Raw genomic sequence first — 20,308 nt, 5'->3', positions numbered from 1 at the left:
CAAAAGGAGATATCAGTTCCTGCCTTTTCTGGGAGAGATCAGGGTCAGGGAAGGGTCAAATTGATAAGGAGACAGTTTGCCAAGCAAAAGAAGCCCCAGGAATATAAAGTAGAGGCCTCTTTTCTCTGAAGAAAGCCAGTGTCTCTAATTTCTCAGTATGCACCAGCTGGGCTGTGTCAGGTGGTTGTATGTAAGAAAAAAAATCCCTTTGACTGAAATGGTGATATTTTACTTAGACCACTTGGTTTTGCTTTCAAATAATTTCTTCAGGGCTCCCAAGTGCCTCCTCTTTCTTACTCATTAGCAGTCTACAGAACTTAAAGGAGAGACTCTAATTAGGAAGAACTTTCATATCATTTACCAGGGAAAGAATGAGGAGGGGCTGCATTATGGGCTGCAGAGAACCTTCTGAATCTATGTGAAGGCCCTTTGGCTCCGGGCCTCTGAATTGCGCTCAGGAGCAAAATCTAAAGCCACAGGTTAGGAGAATGAATCTGCTATTTGGAGTAGGCAATCATTATTTTTTTAATATAAATTCTGGAAAAGTACACAGGACTAGGGCATCTAGGGTGCCTGGGGATGGGTCTCACTCTTGCTTGCTGAAGAAGTGCAATTATTGACTCTGCTGTTAATGAGGAATGTGGAGTTTGCCGGCTCAGGGCAAAGGAAGAGCAGCAGGGACAGGCTGAACTGGCACAGAACATTCCAGAGACTGCTCTGCCGTGCCCTGATTCTGAGACCCCCATTGAGAAGGGGACAACCCACTCACAACCCCTCTGGAAACCTGTGAAGGAGAAAAAAACGTTTAGACTTTTATACTGGTATTAACTCAGTGTGTGTCGGTAAGGAAGGGAGATTGCCTGGAGTGCTGATGTGTTGGATCGTATTAATATAAATAGAGCATGCTGAATGAGAAAGGCGATAGTCCTGCCAACCTCCCTGTTGGTCAGTTCCAACGAAATCGGGAGCTGATTCATTGTGGGGTGGGTCTCCACAGTTGAGGACAATATAGACAAAGTGGTAGCTCTGGGGAGAAGGCAGTAGGGAAGTAAGATTATTTTTTAAACCACTAATTAATTAACAGTTAAGAAGCAGAACTAAGAAAAGGGAAGAAAATCTTTCTGATGACAGCTATTAGCCAAGTGGCTATGAACACGACCTTGGAGTTAGGGGAATCTGAGCGGGAATTCTGACTCCATACTGCTAGCTATGTGGTCTGGAATAATTACTTTCCTCCTTCCCTTTGAGGAAGCTTCCTCGTCTGCAAAAGGAGATACTAATGTTTTCTATTTCATAGGGGTTTGCGAGGGTTAATTTGGGTAATCTTTTTACATAAAATACTTAGCACATAGTATGTGCTCAACAAATAGCAGCGATTCTAAATATGATTGTGCTTACTTTGAGAGAGAAGCATCCTGCAAAGTATTTAAGGAGTGAGATTCCAGAAGGGATTCCTGCTTGGGAAGGCAGTAGGCTGGCTGGCCATGGATCGCTAATCTTCTGGGCTTCTAAGTGTCTCTTTAATACCTTCCAGCACCAGGTCCCAGTGCTGTCTCATCACGCCTAATGAAAAATTGTCTCATAACCTTAGCCATACAGAATGATGAGGAACTTCACACTCTTATAACCTGTGCATTTTGAGAGATGCAGGCAGGAGTGATGGAGTTTCAGGTGATGTTGCAAGGTAATGGCAGGGAGGCTGGGCTCCAGTGCATGTTGGCAACAGCTTTCTCAAGCTGTGCTGTTTCCTCTCTTTGTCCTTCTGACTCTGGCCAGAGGGACGCTTGCATGTGATGTCTACGTGTAATGTTTGGCCTGTGGGTGGAAAGGTGTGGGCTGTTCTTTGATGTGGTCCCTGACAGCTTTCCCAGGATCTTTTCACTGTGTTGGGCCAGGATGCGGGAAGTGGCGGCTCAGAGGGTGTTTGGGGGTGATGTGGATGGTTGTCAATCCAGAAGATCACCTGGGGGTTACCAACTCCAACCCCAGAATCACAGGGCTCTGGGACTCAGCCTCCCCTGTGTCTCCTTTGCTTTCCTCTGGACCACCAGCCTGGTGCAGGTGGCTCTGCCAGTGCCGTCGGGACTCCACAGGAGCTGTGCTCCTGGGCTCTACCTGCACCCTTTAACATGTGTGTGAGCCCAGAAGGGTAACTGGATTGTGGTTTCATCCAATGGAGTGACAGGAATGTGATGGGGGTGGGGATGAGTGTAAAGAGAAGACTATCACTCCTGGCCTAGAGGCCCCAAGACCTGACTCTATGCACTGTGTGTCAGGCCTGGTGGTCAGTGATGGGAACTGGTCAGGGAAGAAAACAATGCATTAGGCATTAGATGCATATTATCTCATCAAGTTATGAAATAGATAATCTCATCTTCACTTTACTGATGAAGAAAATGCAGCTCCGAGAGGTTAAGCCACCTGCCCAAGATCACACAGGTAGAGTAATGAAACTGATTTTTGCACCCTGTTCTTTCTGACTTCAGCATCTCCACCAGGACTTGTTTTGCTCCTGAAGCAGCTTCCTAGTGGGGAAAGGGAAAGTGGTTGAGCATCCTGGAACTGAGCTCTGCCACAACATCTTGGTTGGAGAAACAGGACAGAAAAGGCCCCTTGAGAAGGGGAATTGAGGTTAGTGAGTAAGGCAACAGAAACTATTGCTGTCCTACCCCTCCCTAAATAAAGGTTGGTGTGGAAGTCAAGGCTGGCTTCCTTTTGAAGGAGCTCTATAGAGGAGTCAGCTGTGGGAAGATCTTGGGGGAGTAAGACAGTGGCTGCCACCTACCGTCAGCTGGGTTCTGTGATGATGAGGAAAGTCACAGCCCCAACTTGGCTGTGGCAGCACAGATGGCACAGATTGGGAGTCAGACGGGAGACACTGACACTGGCTCTCCACCGACTCTCCCTGTGGCCTTGGGCACGCCACTCAGACCATCTCCAGGGGCACGTCCAGCCTTATGTTCTACATCAGGGCCTCCCAAACTTGTGAGTGCATGGGAATCATCTGGGGGGCTTGTTAAAAAGTAGATTCTGTTTCAGGAAGTTTGGATCGAGGCCCAGGAATTTGCGTTTCTAACAAGCTCCCAGACGAGGCTGATGCTGCCGTTCAGGGACTACAGTTTGAGTGACACCGTTCTCATCTCGTAGACTCCGAGCCACACTTTGTAGACAATACTAGTGGTTGCCATTGCTAGGACGGGAGGGAATCAAGCGTTTTTCTTCTTCTGTGAGGTGCGCGCGTGTTAACAGACCATACCTTGTGTCTCAGGAGGCGTTAGCCTGGCCTCTCAGCAGTTCACAGCTTCATTCCCAATTCGCAGGAACAATGGAAGAACTGCCCTGGTGGAACTTCAGTTCCTACTTTTCTTATAAGACTAAACTCAAAGGTTACCTTCTTCAGGAAGTCTTTTCTAACTTGCTTCCTACCCTCAACTCTTCTAGGTGCAACACAGTTAAGAACATGGACCCTGGAACAAGATGTTCTGGGTCTAGATTCTGACTGCCTGTGAGGCCTTGGGTAAGTTACTTAACCTCTCTGTGCTGTGGTTTCATCGTCTGTAAGATGGGGATGAGGATAATGCCTATGTCACTAAGTTAATGATTTAAGGGGTTATTATTTGTAAAACTCCTAGGGTGAGCATTGTATAAATGCTAGTTCTCATTATTTTTGTCATCATCATCGCCTCTTTTTCTTATTCTCAGCCTCCCTTCAGGCCAGCCTTGTTTCTCTCTGATCCCAGTACCCAGCACAGTGGCGCTGCTCAGAAGTCAAGTGGGGAGCCTCGGCCGGAGGAGGCAGAGCAGGGGCCGCTTCTTACACGAAGCAGATTTATAGCCTAGAGGCCAACATTAGGGTCGACTGAGGGATTCTGCTGGGATTACTGGCTCCTCCCAGCAGCCCTGACCTTTTCTCATCTTATCTGGAAACTGACAGAAAACAGAGGGTGTCCTAGCTCCAGCTCCACCCTGCTGTGGGGGCCACGGCGAAAGGCTTTGGGCTCAGGAGCTTTGCCGTCTCTGGGGTTTTACTCTGAGGGCAGCCCTCTCCCATAAACCAAGCCTCCTGGTGTTGAGGGGTGGAAAGGGTATGATCCAAAGCTCCCAAGACAGGCACCCCGACTGGTCTGTCTCATCTCGGACATCTCTGACTACTTGTCGAATGCTTGGGATGGGCATCCCTCCAGGGGTTCAAGAAGGGTGCCACACTTTGACAGAACGCAGTCCTCTCTGCAGATCCCTGGCTAAAAAGAAACACACATGCACACAAAACAAAAGGCCTGCTGCCTAACATAAAATATCGCTTCCTAATCCCAAGCGTGGCCAAGTGTGCTGTTAAGATATTTAGAAGGCCCTTAAATTATTTCCACTTTAAAAATGTTTTTATGTCTCCCATTTTGTTCACTTGGTTGGTTAAGGTGTAATTGCTCTCCTTGGCCCAGACTTCGCTTCCTCACCAATAGAGACCCCGGTTTCGCGTCTTGATATTAAGAACAGATTCTGAGAGTTGAATGGGGCATTGTTTCCTGGCCAGATCGGTAGCCGCTGCCTGCTTTTAGTGAGCGAGCAGTCCAAGATTGGCAGCCCGATGGAGACCGCGCTGTGGCTTGCTTTGATTACTTGATTCCATCCAGCTCCAATCAGGAACTGATCACACACGTCCAGATTTTCATTTGCTTTCCCCCTGACTCAATCTCCATAGTTGCAGGTTAAAGGGGTGGGTTTTGGGGGATGGCAGCCTGCCATGATTTTTAAAGACACTGTATTCAGAAGGCTGGACGAGAGGGTTGACAGTGCTGTCCTGTGATCACCCTGGTCAGACCTTCACCCCAAAGCAGAGGCCTGGAACCCAAGTGTCTTCTGCTGATATGTTCTTTTGCTTGTAACCAGTAAAGGTTCTAGAAACTTCCCTCAAATTGTGAACAATGAGAAACTCCCATTCTTTTCCCAGAACATGAAAATCCCCTGAGATTTTGCTCCTCTCACATTTTTACCAGATAAGTCTAAATATAGAGCCACCCCATCTCCTTTTAAAAGGAACGTTTAGGAAAACGTTCTACTGGTGACTCAGAAACTCTGACTCCAAGTCTTTATTATCTTCTCTCACTCCCCCTGCCACCATTCCCCCTCTGCTCATTACGATGTTCGGTCATAAATGCCAAAAACCCAAATAGAACCCTTTGAGCAGTGGGACCCACTGAAGAACAATGACAGGACGTTGGCTTTCAGTGTGTCAGTGGTTGCCAAAGAAGTTTATCCTTTATTTATTATTTTCACTGTGGCTTAGAACATGCAGCCCTCAAAGCCAAGTCTCTAAACCGAAACGTATGGTAGGCCTGCAGCTCTGCGCAGAGCCCACAGTGAACTCCGAGATTTTTCCCCTTCACTCTTCACCAGTGATTGGGACTGAAGACAGTGTGTTTTGAATTTACTGAGAGATCTACTGCTTTGGGCCCAGTTTTAGTACTTTTAAAAAGCAATCAATAATGGCTAGTTTGTAATAAGAAAAATTTATGAACTGACAGGCAAAATGTAATTACAGAGGGGATTCCTTGCAAGAAAAAAGAGGTGATGTGAACAGACATCTCGACAATCTGTTTGCACTCATTTTCATTCATATAAATGATGAAGTGCTTCTGGGTTGAAGCAGCATTCTCCACAGGCTTCCCGGGAGCCTGGAAGGTTGCTGCCAAAGTTCTTACTAACGAAGGGCAATGAGTCTTTGCATTAACTTCTCATTGTTACCCACAAAATGGATTTTTCACAGTGTTACTTTTATGACTAAGGTTGTTACCCCGCAGCAGCTTCCACACCTCATCTTCTTGGTCCCTGAGGAGACCCAGCATGCTCCAGAGCTTTCTGGAAGCCAGGGCAGTGCTGCAGCCACCTCAGGAGTCTTCAGTTCCTTCCTCCCGCCTCTCTCTCTTTTGCCGCGTTGTCCTTTCAATGTGGCTGCTGAGGAGAGAAGGAGCACTTCCTGATTATAAAAGTCACCTTCAGAGGAAAAGAGCAGAGGTTCCAGGGAAAACAGCACAAGATGTCCCCATACTGCCTGATCCGGGTCGCACAGAGCATCAACATAGCCCCTTTATACATATTAGGTCTCAGCCATTGCTTGAAAAATTATAGTGATGAGATCCAAGCCCTGTACATCAAGTGTGCAGGGTTCATAAGGTGCTGTGACACCAACATCTGTTTTGACCTTCACAGCAATCAGAAGAGATGTTTATTACTATACCCATTTTACAGACGAGAAAATTCAGGCTCAATGAGTTTACTTGCCCACGGTTGCACAGCTATTAATACTTGAATTAGGATTTGAACTCACATCTTTCTAACTTCAAAGCCTGTGCTCTTTTGAACATGCCAAGAATAGAAAGACCAGTTATTTTAGTAAGAATGAAGACTAGGACAGATATTCTTGTTAAAGAAGTATGGCCCAATGAAGTTACATTTAAATGTGTTGACTGTCTTAAAGTGAGAACAAGGTTGCCAGAGTGAGAATTGTTGTACTGTTTTGCATGTGCCAGGTGTTAAGATTTTCCAGGTGCTTTCACAATCTGACTTTATGTCATTTGCCACTCAGCACAGCTCTGTGAGGGAGACGGGGGATTGTCATTATCTCCATATTGGGGAAGAGGAGAGTAAGCGTAAGAAAAAAGCTGAGAGAAGTGAACGACCTGCCCAGGTTCAGAGAGGGCACCCCCAGGAAACCACAGGGTCACCATGGTTTACTGACTTACAAGGAGATCTTTTCCATTACTTTTGCAGAAAAACCTCAACGTGCTAGAAACAAAATCGTGGATTCCTTAGTGATTTGCTTTTTCCCCTCCATGTTACCTCTCAGTTGAAAGCCAAATGATCACAAATCAAATTGAAATCTGGGAGTCCATTGAGAGTCCGGGAGATCCAGATGGTCCTATTTCACAGAGGTTTTCAACAACGAAGGTGGAAATGTAAAGGGTCTGAGAAGTGCAAGATGCTGTCCACTCCAGTAGACAGAGAGGGGAATAAATAGTTGCTGAATTATCCAAACTCACGCTATCTGCCTGACTCCAATATCCCATTTCTTAATTGACTCTAACTCAGATGGAGAAAAGAGATATGACTAGTTATAGAAATCCCTCTGAGCCCCTTGCACAGCAGAGTGAGGCATGGGAGCTGAAGGCTGACTTAGATAAAAGGGACTGGGCAGGTACAATTGCTTTCCACTGAGAGGGCAAGGAGTTGGAGTTGGGGACCAGCAAATGATGTGTGAGTAGTCTGAAGCAGCAGGGCAGGAGGATGGACAGTGGTTAAAACAGAAACACCAAAGCTTAGCTGAACTGGGTTTAAATCCCAGCTTCTCTATTCACTAAGTTGCTGCTTACTTCTTTTTTTTTTTTTTTTTTTTGAGACGGAGTCTTGCTCTGTCAGCCCCAGGCTGGGGTGCAGTGGCTGTGATCTCAGCTCGCTGCAAGTCTACCTCCGGGTTTACGACTTTTCCTGCCTCTGTGCCCTCCCGAGTAGCTGGGACTACATGCTCACCACCGGGCCCGCTAGTTTTTTGTACTTTTAGTAGAGACGGGGTTTCACCGTGTTAGCCAGGATGGTCTCGATCTCCTGACCTCATGATCCACCCGTCTCGGCCTCCCAAAGTGCTGGGATTACAGGCGTGAGCCACCGTGCCCGGCCGCTGCTTACTTCTTTAGCTCCTCAGTTTCCTTGTCTGTAACAGAACAATAATACTATATACTTTAGGATGGGTAATTGTGCAGGGAGAGGAGAGATAAATCAGGGGCCACTTGATGGCCTTTGGATTTGAAGAGAAGGAGAGAAATTTGAGAAGGTCTTGATTTCTTTATACGAAGGGAGCACTAAGATAAGTGACTGAAAGAGGTGGAATGTAGGTGGCTTCTATTTTAGCTAGTTAGAATTCTTGCCAAATTACTGCATTCCTTCAAGATGTTCTCTCTCACCACTCCTATTCAACATAGTATTAGAAGTTCTGGCCGGGGAAATAGGCAAGAGAAAGAAATACAACATATTCAAAAAGGAAGAGAGGAAGTCAAATTGTCTTTGTTTGCAGATGACATGATCCTATATCTAGAAAAGGATCCTCTCAACCCAAAAGCTTCTCAAGCTGATAAGCAACTTCAGCAAAATTTCAGGATACAAAATCAATGTGCAAAAGTCACAAGTATTTTTATTCACCAACAATAGACAAGCAGAGAGCCAAATCATGAATGAACTCCCATTCACAATTGTTACAAAGAGAAGAATAAATACCTAGAATACAGCTAAGAAGGTTAGTGAAGGACCTCTTCAAGGAGAATCACAAACCGCTGCTCAGGGAAATAAGAGAGGACACGCACAAATGGAAAAACATTCCATACTCATGGATAGAAAAAATCAATATTGAGAAAATGACCATACTACCCAAAGTAATGTATAGATTCAATGCTATTCCCATTAAACTACCACTGACATTCTTTACAGAATTAGAAGAAACTATTTTAAAATTCATATGGAATAAAAGACCTTGTATAGCCAAGACAATCCTAAAGCAAAAAGAACAAAGCTGGAGGCATCATGCTACCAGACTTCAAACTAGACTACAAGGCTATAGTAACCAAAATAGCATGGTACTGGTACAAAAATAGACACATAGACCAATGGAATAGAATAGAGAACTCAGAAATAAGACTGCACATCTAGGGCAACCATCTGATCTTTGACAAACCTGACAAAAACAAGCAATGAGGAAAGAGTTTTCTATTTAATAGATGGTGCTGGGAGGACTGGCTAGTTATATGCAGAAAATTGAAACTGGACCACTTCCTTACACCTTACACAAAAGTTAACTCAAGATTTTTGATTATGGATCTTTAATTTTGGATTAAAGACTTAAATGTAAAACTGAAAACCATAAAATCCCTAGAAGAAAATCTAGGCAATACCATTCAGGACATAGGCATGGGCCAATGTCCTGAATGTCATGACAAAATTGCCAAAAGCAATTGCAACAAAAACAAAAATTGACAAATGAGATCTAATTAAATGAAAGAGCTTCTGCACAACAAAAGAAACTATCATCAGAGCAAACAGGCAACTTACATAATGGGAGAAAATTTTTTCAATCTATCTGTCTGACAAAGGCCTAATATCCAGAGTCTACAAGGAACTTAAACAAATCTATAAGAAACAAAGAAATAACCCAATTAAAAAATGGGCAAAGGACATGAACAGACACTTCTCAAAAGAAGACATTTATGCAGCCAACAAACATATGAAAAAAAGATCAACATCACTGATCCTTAGAGAAATACAAATCAAAACCACAATGAGATACTATTTCACGCCAGTCAGAATGGGTATTATAAAAAGTCAAGAAACAACAGATGCTGGTGAGGTTGCAGAGAAATAGGAATACTTTTACACTGTTGGTGAAAATATAAATTAGTTCAACCATTGTGGGAGACAGTGCGGCAATTCTTCAATGGCCTGGAACCAGAAATACCATACCATTTGACCCAGCAATCCCATTACTGGGTATATAACTAAAGGAATATAAATAATTCTATTACAAAGATACATGCACACGTATATTCATTGCAGCACTTTTCACAATAGCAAAGACATGGAATCAACCCAAATGCCCATCAATGATAGACTGGATAAAGAAAATATGATACATATACCCCATAGAACACTATGCAGCTATAAAAAGGAATGAGATCATGTCCTTTGCAGGGACATGGATGGAGCTGAAAACCATTATCCTCAGCAAACTAACGCAAGAACAGAAAACCAAACACCACATATTTTCACTTATAAGTGGGAGCTGAACAGTGAGAACACATGGACACAGGGAGGAGAACAACACACACTGGGGCCTATCAGGGGTGGGATGGGGGGAGGGAGAGCATTAGGGAAAATAGCTAATGGATACTGGGCTTAATACCTAACTGATGGGTTGATAGGTGCAGCAAACCACCATGACACACGTTTACCTATGTAACAAAACTGCACAAACTGCACATGTACCCTGTAACTTAAAATAAAAATAAAAATTTTTTAAAAAACAAAAGTTTAATGAGCTCCCACTGGTGCCAGGCAGCAGTCCAGGTGCTGGGACTCTATCAGTGAACAGAGCAAATGAAAATATCTGCCCTTGCGGAGCATACATTCTACTGGTGGCAGGTGAGGGCCAATACTTACTGTGCATTTACTGTGTTTCAGGCACTGTGCTTGGCTTAATATCCACTTTTGCAAGATGGTGGTTATTACATCTGTTTTGGGGATAAGAAAGCTGACACCCTGAGAATAAATAACTTCCTGGTGGCCACCTGCGTCCAGTAAGAGGCACAGGTGATATTGTTAGATCCCAGACCTTTCTATTCTGCCACCTGCCCAGGCACCAAGACATCAGTTTGCAAAGTGAGACTCTGAGGTTCTTAGAGGAACTTAAGAGACTGGAAGAGAGAAGATGGCAACAAGACATTAATGTAATTTCTAAAGACTAAAAATAGAGGGGGGTGGTGCTGATGTGAACAGAGGCACCCAATGGGGGTTCCAAGGCTGACGCTGGAGCATCAGTGACAGTCCCATCTGCAGAGGAAGTCCCTTTCCTGGCCTGTCAAGTGAGGCAGAGGGGCCTGGTAGCCCTTTCTTAAGAGTGAGGGAGCTGGGATGCGTCCAGGGGGATCTCTGTGAGGTGCTTCACCATTAAGCCCCATCAGCTCCCATCGCTAATGTCAAATGCTCAAGGATAATGGGATCAAGTCCAGTCTGAAGTAAAAAAGAAATCTGGAACAGATGTTAGAAAGCTTTTTTTTTATTATTTTTGAAAGTGAGGATAAGCCTAGCAATTATTGGCCGAACTCTGGCCTGTATCAGAAATGATTAGTTGCCTGACCTGAGATTAAATGGAGAGCTTCCAGCTTCCTTTTACTTCTTTTTCAGCTCACGCTAGACAACGTACCTGAAGACCCTGGTCATGCCCTCCCAGTGGGTGGATGGTCCCCATGCCTTGGATCCAGTCTGGTCTTCTAGGCTGCCTCCACTGCCCCTCTTTATTTACTGTCTTTCTCTTTTCTAATCCTCCCTCCTACTAGTCATGTAAGCTTGGCACATACGCATTCACAGGCACACACACCAGACACACACTTGTCAATCTTGGCAACTGTCTCAGAGTTCATAATGGGGGTCATTCTCAACCATTGAGGGAAGATTATAATCCCCAAGATTTATAATCCTCCTCCTCACCAAGGGCCCTCAAAGAATCTTTCTATGGAATTTACTCACAGTCACTTCAACTGAATGGACTTTTGTCTGGGCCCCTGCTTTGAAAGTTCAATAAGTACTGGGTTCAAAGAGATAATTAGTTTGAGCATCTACTCTGTGTCAGGCACTTTGCAGATGTATTTCAATTTTGTCTAGGATCTCTCCAGCCTATGGGCCTAGATGGGGGTCTCTGTGATGATTATAGCTCGTGTTTCATCCTGTAGAACTCCCTGGTCCTGTTTGGAGGTCTGCAGGATGCTTATCTAGCAGGTCCCAAGCCAGCTGATTGACTGTTGTTACCATGCATCCTGTGTTAGGGTCTTGCCATCCTGCTCTCCTGACCATATCAGTCACTAGAGCTCTGGCATCAGAGACTAGGGCTGGATCCCCAAATGACTGCCACTCTGCCACCCTTCATGTTCATGTTCATGTTCATGTTCATGCTCATGCTCATCGGAACATGACTGTGCTCCATATAGAAAGATGCCCTTTCTTCCTCCTTCCATCCGCCTCTGTATTGCCTGAGTCACAGACTGTGCTGGTTGTAGACCATGTTCTATCAAATTCCTCTGAACATTCCTCCCTCTTCTGCCTGCAGGTCCTCTCTCCATGCAGCTTAGACCAAAGTTCCATTAGCTAGACTGGGTGCCCAAGATCCCCAACAAGTGTCATGCTGTCATCTCCTTCCATTTGTTTTCCTCCCTCCCTCCTCCTTACATTCCCCTTCTCTCCATGCAAAGAGGAGCCTGTCTTCCTTGCCCCAGGCCAGTGGGCATCCAAGATGTGTCTGACTCTGTCTCAGTGGTACTCACTGAGGTAATTCATCTCAGAATAGATTACAGTTACTTCTCAAAACAATCTGGTGAAGAGATGGACCATGTAATACTATGGTTCAAATTATGGAGTGGAGAGAGACTGAGGAAAGATTACTGAACTGTGCCCCAAGAATCCTACGATTCTAGACCGGTTTTTTCTCACTAATCCCAACGTGATCGTGAGCAACTAGGTTCTTCTCTGGTTTTCTCAGTTCCAATCTATGACTTTCCAACTTCCCTTCCATCTCTAACCAGCAGTGATGCCCAGTTCAAGACCAGGCTTGGAGGATCTTCTTTATGGTTTCCATGTGCACTCAGCACATGAGCATGCACTCCCTGAAGAGCCTCAACATGTGCATTCAGTACTGAATGGACTGAGTCAACTCAATACCTTTCTCTGCCCCGATGGCCAGATTCAGAGCCTTGTTGCTTCTGCAAGTCTTCACAATGGCCTTATTCTATGAGTAGGTCAGTACTTGCCTGACATCTTCTCCTACTGCTCTCCCCATTTCAATCATACTGACCTTTTTGTTGTTCCTTGAATACACTAGCCATGCTGCAGACTCAGGACTATTCCCTCTACCTGAGACACTCTTACACACTGGATACCTGCATGGCCTGATCCCTCATCCTTTAGGTCTTTGCCCAAATGTGGCCTTCTCAGTGAGGCCTTCTCTGATCATCCTCTATAAAAGTACCTGACATCACCACCCCCGTCCTCTTCCCAGCTTACTTTTTTCCCATAGCATTTATCATCATCTGTCATACTATTTGACTTATATTTTAAACATTCATTGTATGTCTCTGTACATTGGGATATAAGCTTCAGAGAGGCAGGAAATTTGGTCATTTTTGTTAAGCTTTGCATTTCCAGCATCTAGAACCCTGGGTTAAGATGTTGCCCAACTTTAGGAGGGAGCATTCGTGTACAGTACAATGATAGATTTCAATGTGGTGGCTCTACCTAAAATAGCACCTGGCACATAATTAGCCCTTGATAGGCTTTTGTTCATGAATAATCTGTCTATTCTTGGCACAGTTAAATCCTTTCAAAGTAGAATGCAATGCCCATGGTTAAGTCTCCCATTCAAAGGTGATATAGGCATGAAATAGATGCAGCCACAGAAATTTAAATAGAGGCTTTCCCCAAGAAATATTTGGGCCAGTCTTTTGCTCTTTCTCCATCTTTAGCTCTGAAATTTAATGATCAGGGCATGGGAGGGCTGGCCTGAAGACCTGTGAGAGTTAACACAGAGAGATTTAAGTTTACCTATCAACTCATCATTGGAAGGCAGGGATCTCTTGCATCTTTACATGTCTTGCCAGCAGAGGCATTGGCTGTCTTTGTTCTGGACTATCTTTTCAAGGGTATTTGTATAGCTAACAGTTTGGAAGACAGAGATAGTGCCTTCCTCAAACAAAATTCAGGCAAGCTTACTGTCCATTATAAAAGATCTGGGTTCCCTAAGCTAGGGGTCTCTCTCCAGTGACTCACTCCAATGTGTGTACATGCATCATCTGGCCCACTTTGCCATGTCCTGTGGGAAGTGGGGCTCAGGAAAATGGTGCAAATGAGAATACTCTGGCTGCTGTTACTGAATTATCTTATCTTCTGCCAGGATCCATGAAATTATGGCAGCCTAACTCCTCACTTGTTAGCTCACAAGTAGGATAAAGGCATACTTTTAAACCACTGTAACTTAATGGCTTAAGTTACAGTCAGGCTCAGACTCATCACAGTTCATGCCACTCATTCATGATTTTATCTATTTAACATTTTGAATATCTTTTATTGAACTAATTACAAAACTAATACCTACTTTCTGTGAAAATTTTAAATGATACAGAAATGCAAAATGTTTAAAAGACAAAAAACCCTTTTCCGTGAACTGAGTTCCAGTGCAACGCACTGAAGATAACAGGAGTGGAGGATGTTCAAACCTGCCATCTGCATCCAGGCATTTTAAACTATAAATATTTAAATCAGAATTATGCTGATGCTGATAACTCTATTGTGAAAATAATTTCCAGTCCCAAAAGCCCCTAAGACAATTCAAATCCTCAATATGTTTTGTAGTTAAACTATTAAAACATCTCCATGGTTTTTGTCTTAATTTTATATTACTAAAATAATGGTTTTTTAAAAAGTTTTTTGCCCTGAAAATTTTGCAGTAGAGATCTGTTGATTCATATCAAATTATATTGATAATAGATTTGGCTTAGGTGAGTTTTTGTTTTCTTCTAGCCGTACTTCTAGAAAGTTCAATTTTTCTGGGTCAAATTGTGCATATCTAAATGTCATTTATGTTCATTCTATAATATTTTATGTTAATTATTCTACAGGTAGTATTCATTAAGACTCGGATAAAATACTTAATAATTATTTATAGCTAATCCTGGAGGAAGTTGTGAACAATTCTGCTTGGGGTTCCAGAATTACTTTCTTACTCTGGACTGGTCTATTGCATGGCCAGTCCAGTCTGTCTCTCTACCTCTCATCTCTTTGTCTACTGTGTTCTTACTGTGTCATTGGCTATGCCAGTAGCAAATGGAGGAGATAAAATTTGGGATCAAATATCCTTGCGACCAAAATGGCTGGGCCAAAACAAACTGCTTTAGGTACATGAATATGACATGGTTCCCGCTCTCTAGGTGTGGAGGAATGACAACGGATACAAAAGAGAACTCAGAATAGCCTGAATTAAGGGTTAATGGGATTGAACCCAGAGTCCTGGGAACATAGAGGAAGATTCAACTATCTCTTCTTGAAGACTTTGAGAAGAGAACAATAACTATGTTCACCAGTCTACCTTAATACAAAAATGAGATTTCACTGTCTCAGGAAAAAGGCTGAAATACAGGCTAGGGAAAAAAAAGCTCTTTCGGTTAACTTTCAGTAAGTTAGAACTTTCCAATTACTAATAACTCTCCTCCTCCCTCTTACCCCTTCCTGAACACTTTGGTTAGTCAAGGTTGACCTGAACCTCCCAGGGAGTCGAAGAGAAGAGCCTTGAGCTTACTTCATGAACATCTGGCTTCAGGGACAGGAAGACACTTACATGGTATTGTAGGCTAAGCTGTCTACCTTTGTGTCTTTTTCTAAACGGAGTGTCTATGAATATAAAACCTTGCCCAGTGCTGGGGCACACAGGGGCTGGGCGGGAGAGGCCCCACATGCTGCTGAGAGAGCTTTCCAGGCCATTATCTCCTGCGGCTCAGTGGGAGGCAAAGTAGGTGTCATTAGAGGCCTGTAAAGGGTTGGTCTGCCTCCCTCAGAGACACAAAAAAGAGTTAATTACAAAGAGGAACTGGCTGGACAAAGGACCAAAGACAAGAAATTGTAAAAGGTAGAAAAAAAAAAAAAAGTAAAGATAAGTTAACTTGGGACCAAATGGCAGTTCCCTAAACAATAAACTCAGTGGGAAATTTCTGGGCCTCTCTGCGATTGTGGGGGCCATGAGGAAAAAGGAACTTTTAGAATACCGTTAAGATAGGAATCTTCAAACCATAGCTGGTCCTAAATCCTGCAGAGCCAGGTCTGGAAAAAGAAGCGTTCCCCTGGACTTCTAGGCGGGGTTCTTTACATCCTATAGGTTCTCTTACTTCCTTAGATATTTAAAAATGCTGTAACTTTCTCATCTTCTGAAATCAGCCAACTTATCAAGAATAATTAACTGCATTGCCTCTTTTGGATTGGTTGTATGTGACATTTGTAATAGGAATCTCCCTTAGCAACCACTTCATAGATGTGCTTAGGACAGACCAACCGAGAGTGTGACCTGAACCTGCAGACTGAGTTGGTTAGCAGGACGCAGGCCCAGTGTGAACTCATTATCACCCTGTGTGCTCTAACAAAGCTAGACAAAGAAAGAATATTGAAGTCAAGAAAGACTCAGATTTTTGAGACCTTGGGTATATGACTTCACCTCTCAAAACTTCCATTGTCTTCTCTGTAAAATGGGAATAATCGGCCAGGTGCAGTGGCTCACGCCTGTCATTCCAGCATTTTGGGAAGCTGAGGCAGGGGGATCACCTGAGGTCAGGAGTTCAAGACCAGCCCGGCCAACATAGTGAAACCCCGTTTCTACTAAAAAAATACAAAAATTAGCTGGGTGTAGTGGTGGGTGCCTGTAATCTCAGCTACTCAGGAGACTGAGGCAGGGAGAATTGCTTGAACCCAGGAGGTGGAGGTTGCAGTGAACTAAGATTATGCCACTGCATTCCAGCCTGGGCAACAGAGTGAGACTCCATCTCAAAAATAAAACAAAACAAAACAAACAACAACAACAACAAAATGGGACAATTGTACCTGCCACAAAGGGCCAGTGGAATGATACAGTGAAATGGCTCCAAGTCTAGGAGTCCTCTCACCACATCATAGCTGTCTTTGCCTGCCTTCAGCGGCCCCACCACACTCATTGTATTAAGGGAGTTGGTTAACAGTGGTGATGAGGGTGTCCTCAGTAGGAGTGGTGATGACAAGGATGGCAGCACAACCATCAGGCTCAGTTTAGCCCCAAAATAGGATATTGTACAATAGGAAACCTCACAATCAGGGTAGATGGAACCATTCTTCAGACACTGTGGGTTTGCTGAACCATGAAGTTTTAGAGTGATCTCCTTCACCCAACTCTCTGGTGAATGTGGCTGTTCACATTAACATTAATAATTGATTATATGGGTGGGTGCTTTCTGTGAGATTTCTAATGGATTGGCCACATAATTACTCTCTTGGCATATGTTATTTACCAACACTCCTGGGAAATCTGAAACACAAATGAACACTTTTTACCAGAAGTTATATTAGATTTAATATTTGATTAGGAAGTAAATAGGTATCTAACATTACAAAACTCATGAAGAGATGAATTCTGAGAATTCTCGGGTGACTTCAGTCTTCAAAATGTGTTTGTAATCCATAGCATTTTATTTCTTTTCCTCAGGAACATGCAAAAGTACTCAAGACACTTCCACTTTTTACCCTATCCTGGGCATCCATTGTGGATGCTGAATTTTGGAAGAAGTCAGGGAGTTTGCCTTAGCTTTGCCTGAGGTCAACCTCTCTCCTGTCAGCCACCACCGCCTACCTTGATGTCCTCCTGTGGTGTCCTCCACTCTGGCTGGTTGCCTGTTGTAGTGGGTTGAATGGTGGCCCCTACAAATGGTAGGCCTGCTCAGAATCTGTGATTGTGATTTTATTTGGAAAAAGGGTTAAGATTTTAATAATTAAGTTTAAAATCTCGGGATAAGATCATTCTGGACTACCTTATGTGGACCCTAAACCCAATGACAAGTGTCCTCATAAGAGGCAGAAGAGGAGAAGATACAGCCAGAAAAGAGGGGAAGTCATGTGAAGACGGAGACAGAGATTACAGCGCTGCAACCACAGGGATGGCTGATAACTGCCTGGGTTGGAAGAGACTGGAATATTCTCTCCTAGAGCCTCTGGAATGAGTGTGACTCTACTGACTCCTTAATTTTGGCCTTCTGGCCTCTAGAACTGTAGAATAATGAATATCTGTTGCTGTAAGTCCCCCAGTTTGTGATAATTTGTCACGGCAGTCCTAGGGAATGAACATACTAGTCTAGTCTGCTTTCTATCAGGCCCTGGTCTTTCCCAGCCCTCTCTCCTGTATTGCCCCGGCGAAGACAATTTAATTGTTCACACTGGAGTTGCCTTCCCGTCTCTTTTCTCCTAACTTTCAATTTTCCTGTTCTATTCAGAAAGTTGTTCCTCTCTCTATTGAGTTTTATCTGTTCACCTGATCTTCCAAGTCCATTATTTTCTCTTTGACATCTCCGCATTCCAGCCTTGTTTATTTTACTTATTATTATTATTATTTTTTTAACATTCAGAGAGTTTGGACACATGCATCTCAGCCTTCCCTTTTCAACCTGAAGATACTTGTGCTTTGAGGCCGTATGCAGCAAGTGCCTTCCCCATCCCTGTGTTTAGAGTAGATGGTCATCTAATCCATTCTCTCTATCTCTGTTCTGATTTTGTCTCTACAACATATTGGCAGAGGGATTTTCTAGCATTTGCTTATGTTTATTCACAGATGAGAAGCTCACCAACCCCAGGACAGCCTGTTCGGTTAGATTCTATCTGTCTGTGAAGACCTTATATTGACCATGGTATTAGTTAGTCTGGGCGGCTATAACAAATTACCATAGGCTGGGTGGCCTAAACAACAAACATGCATTTCTTACAGCTCTCGAGGCTGGAAGTTGAGGTAAGGATGCCAGCATGGTTGGGTTCTTGGTGAGGGCTCTTTTTCTGCTTCTTAGATGGTTGTCTTCTTGTGGCCTCATATGGTATGAGAAAGATCTCATGTTTTCCTCTCTTGTAAGGGCATTAATTCCATCATGAGGGCTCTACCCTCCTGAAAGCCCCACCTCCTGGAACCGTCACATTGAGGATGAGGATATCAGCATATGATTGGAGGGGCACATTCAGTCCCTAAGAGCCAACTATTATGTCAACCCTGCTTGCCTTCCTGCAACTTCACCTACTGCTCTTTCACCCCTTCCAAAATTACAGGGAGAAGCAGGCTTCCAGTATTTGCAGAGAGCTGTCATCATCCCTGAGGTCTCCTGATCCCAAGGGAATAGCCTCACTTCTACCAGGTACTCTATGTAGGATCTGCTTTTTGGCCCTTTCAAGATTGATCTAAACATTCTCACCACAAGAGACAGCATAGGACCCCAGGCAGAGTACCTCATACCCCTAGACACTGTGTAGGGCTTGATTCTTATGGGGATTAATATATGATTAGGAGCTGTAATTATCATGTGAGCCTGAGGCTGCTAGAGGGCTAACTGTCCCACCCCTGGGAGAGGCTCTTACAGAGAATGCTGTCAGCACAGTAGAAAACAATGGAGAGCAAGAGAGAGAGAGACAGAGAGATAGAGAGAGAGAGAGAAAGAGAGAGAGAGAGAGAGCGAGAGCTGTCCCTTATGATATCTGTGAACAAGTCAAGATTCAACTGTTTGATGCTGACCCACCCCTTGACTTTTCAGTTATGTGAGCTTAAAAATTCCATTGTTGTTTGAAGTACTTCGGTTTCTGACTTTGCAAGAAAGAGTCTTAGCTAATACATCTTGTCCAGCCAGTGCTCCCCAGTGGGCTGCCTAGGAATGATGGCTCTGTTTAGCCTTAGGCATCACCAAACTTCCTTGCTTCTTCCCTGACTCTGCCTTCATCCATGGTCATGCAGATTTCTTCCTTCCTTTACAATGTCTTATTCTTTGCTATTGTCTTGTTTCACACTGGCCATTTGCAACCGTAGCCTTCACTCTGGGAGCCTTATGCCTTTCTGCCCCCTAAGCTCCATCTCTGAGCTCTGCTTCATTTGCTTTCTTCTACAAAGCAGTGTTCTCACGCCATCTCCAAGGTCTTACCCTCCTCAAACCCAAACGGAGCCTTTTGGCCTAGCTGGTGTCTCTGCCTTCCTCAAATGGGAGCCACACTGCAGAGCTCCAGGAATATTTGTGCATGCACAAGGGAAGGCTCACCTTCATTCAATCCAATTTAACTGTAAGAGTAACAACATTGGAAAACAATCTTTAGCAATCAATTCTGTGATGAATTATGCAGCAAATCATAAGCATTGCCCCCAAATATTATGTCTACAGGAAATGGCCTTATGCAGCTAATTGTTAACTGGGAAACTCTTTCGTTAATTCAAATGGGTCAACATTTTAAAATGATACTGTCATATAAATGCAGTGTGAAGGTTTACATGCAGATCACTCTAAGGTATCCCCCCCTTTTTTTTTAGTGAAGCCGACTAATGCTGCATTATGTTTTATTGTGCAATAAAATTATGTGCTAAAATTATGCTCATAAATGTACGCAAATGTAAACCAAGCTATTAGTTATGTTTTCACAGATAAAAGTCATTAGTATAGCTATCAAACTCTTCTCCCATTTGAATAACAGAATTATGTCTGGAATCTCAGGCTGGCTTGCTGGGGCTCAGTCCCAGAGAGAACAAGTGTAAATCTTGTTGCCTGTGGGAGCGAGGATCCCGACCTGACTTTCACTGCGGAGGCCGACTCTGCCTTGAGCCTGCCAGGGTCACTAGCTGAGGAAGGACCCTTTCGGCATCTCTCAACAGCTCTCATCCCTGGGAAGTCATTCTTAACACCTCCCCACCTACTTCTTGCTAATTAGACTTATCGAAAAACAATTGCACATCTTTTGAGATTTCAGGAGGCTGACAGCATCT

This window comes from Papio anubis, chromosome 12 (genome assembly GCF_008728515.1).
Source record: "Papio anubis isolate 15944 chromosome 12, Panubis1.0, whole genome shotgun sequence".
Classification (NCBI taxonomy): Eukaryota; Metazoa; Chordata; class Mammalia; order Primates; family Cercopithecidae; genus Papio; species Papio anubis.
The sequence above is the reverse complement of the archived record's forward strand: the minus strand, read 5'-3'. Positions refer to the sequence as shown.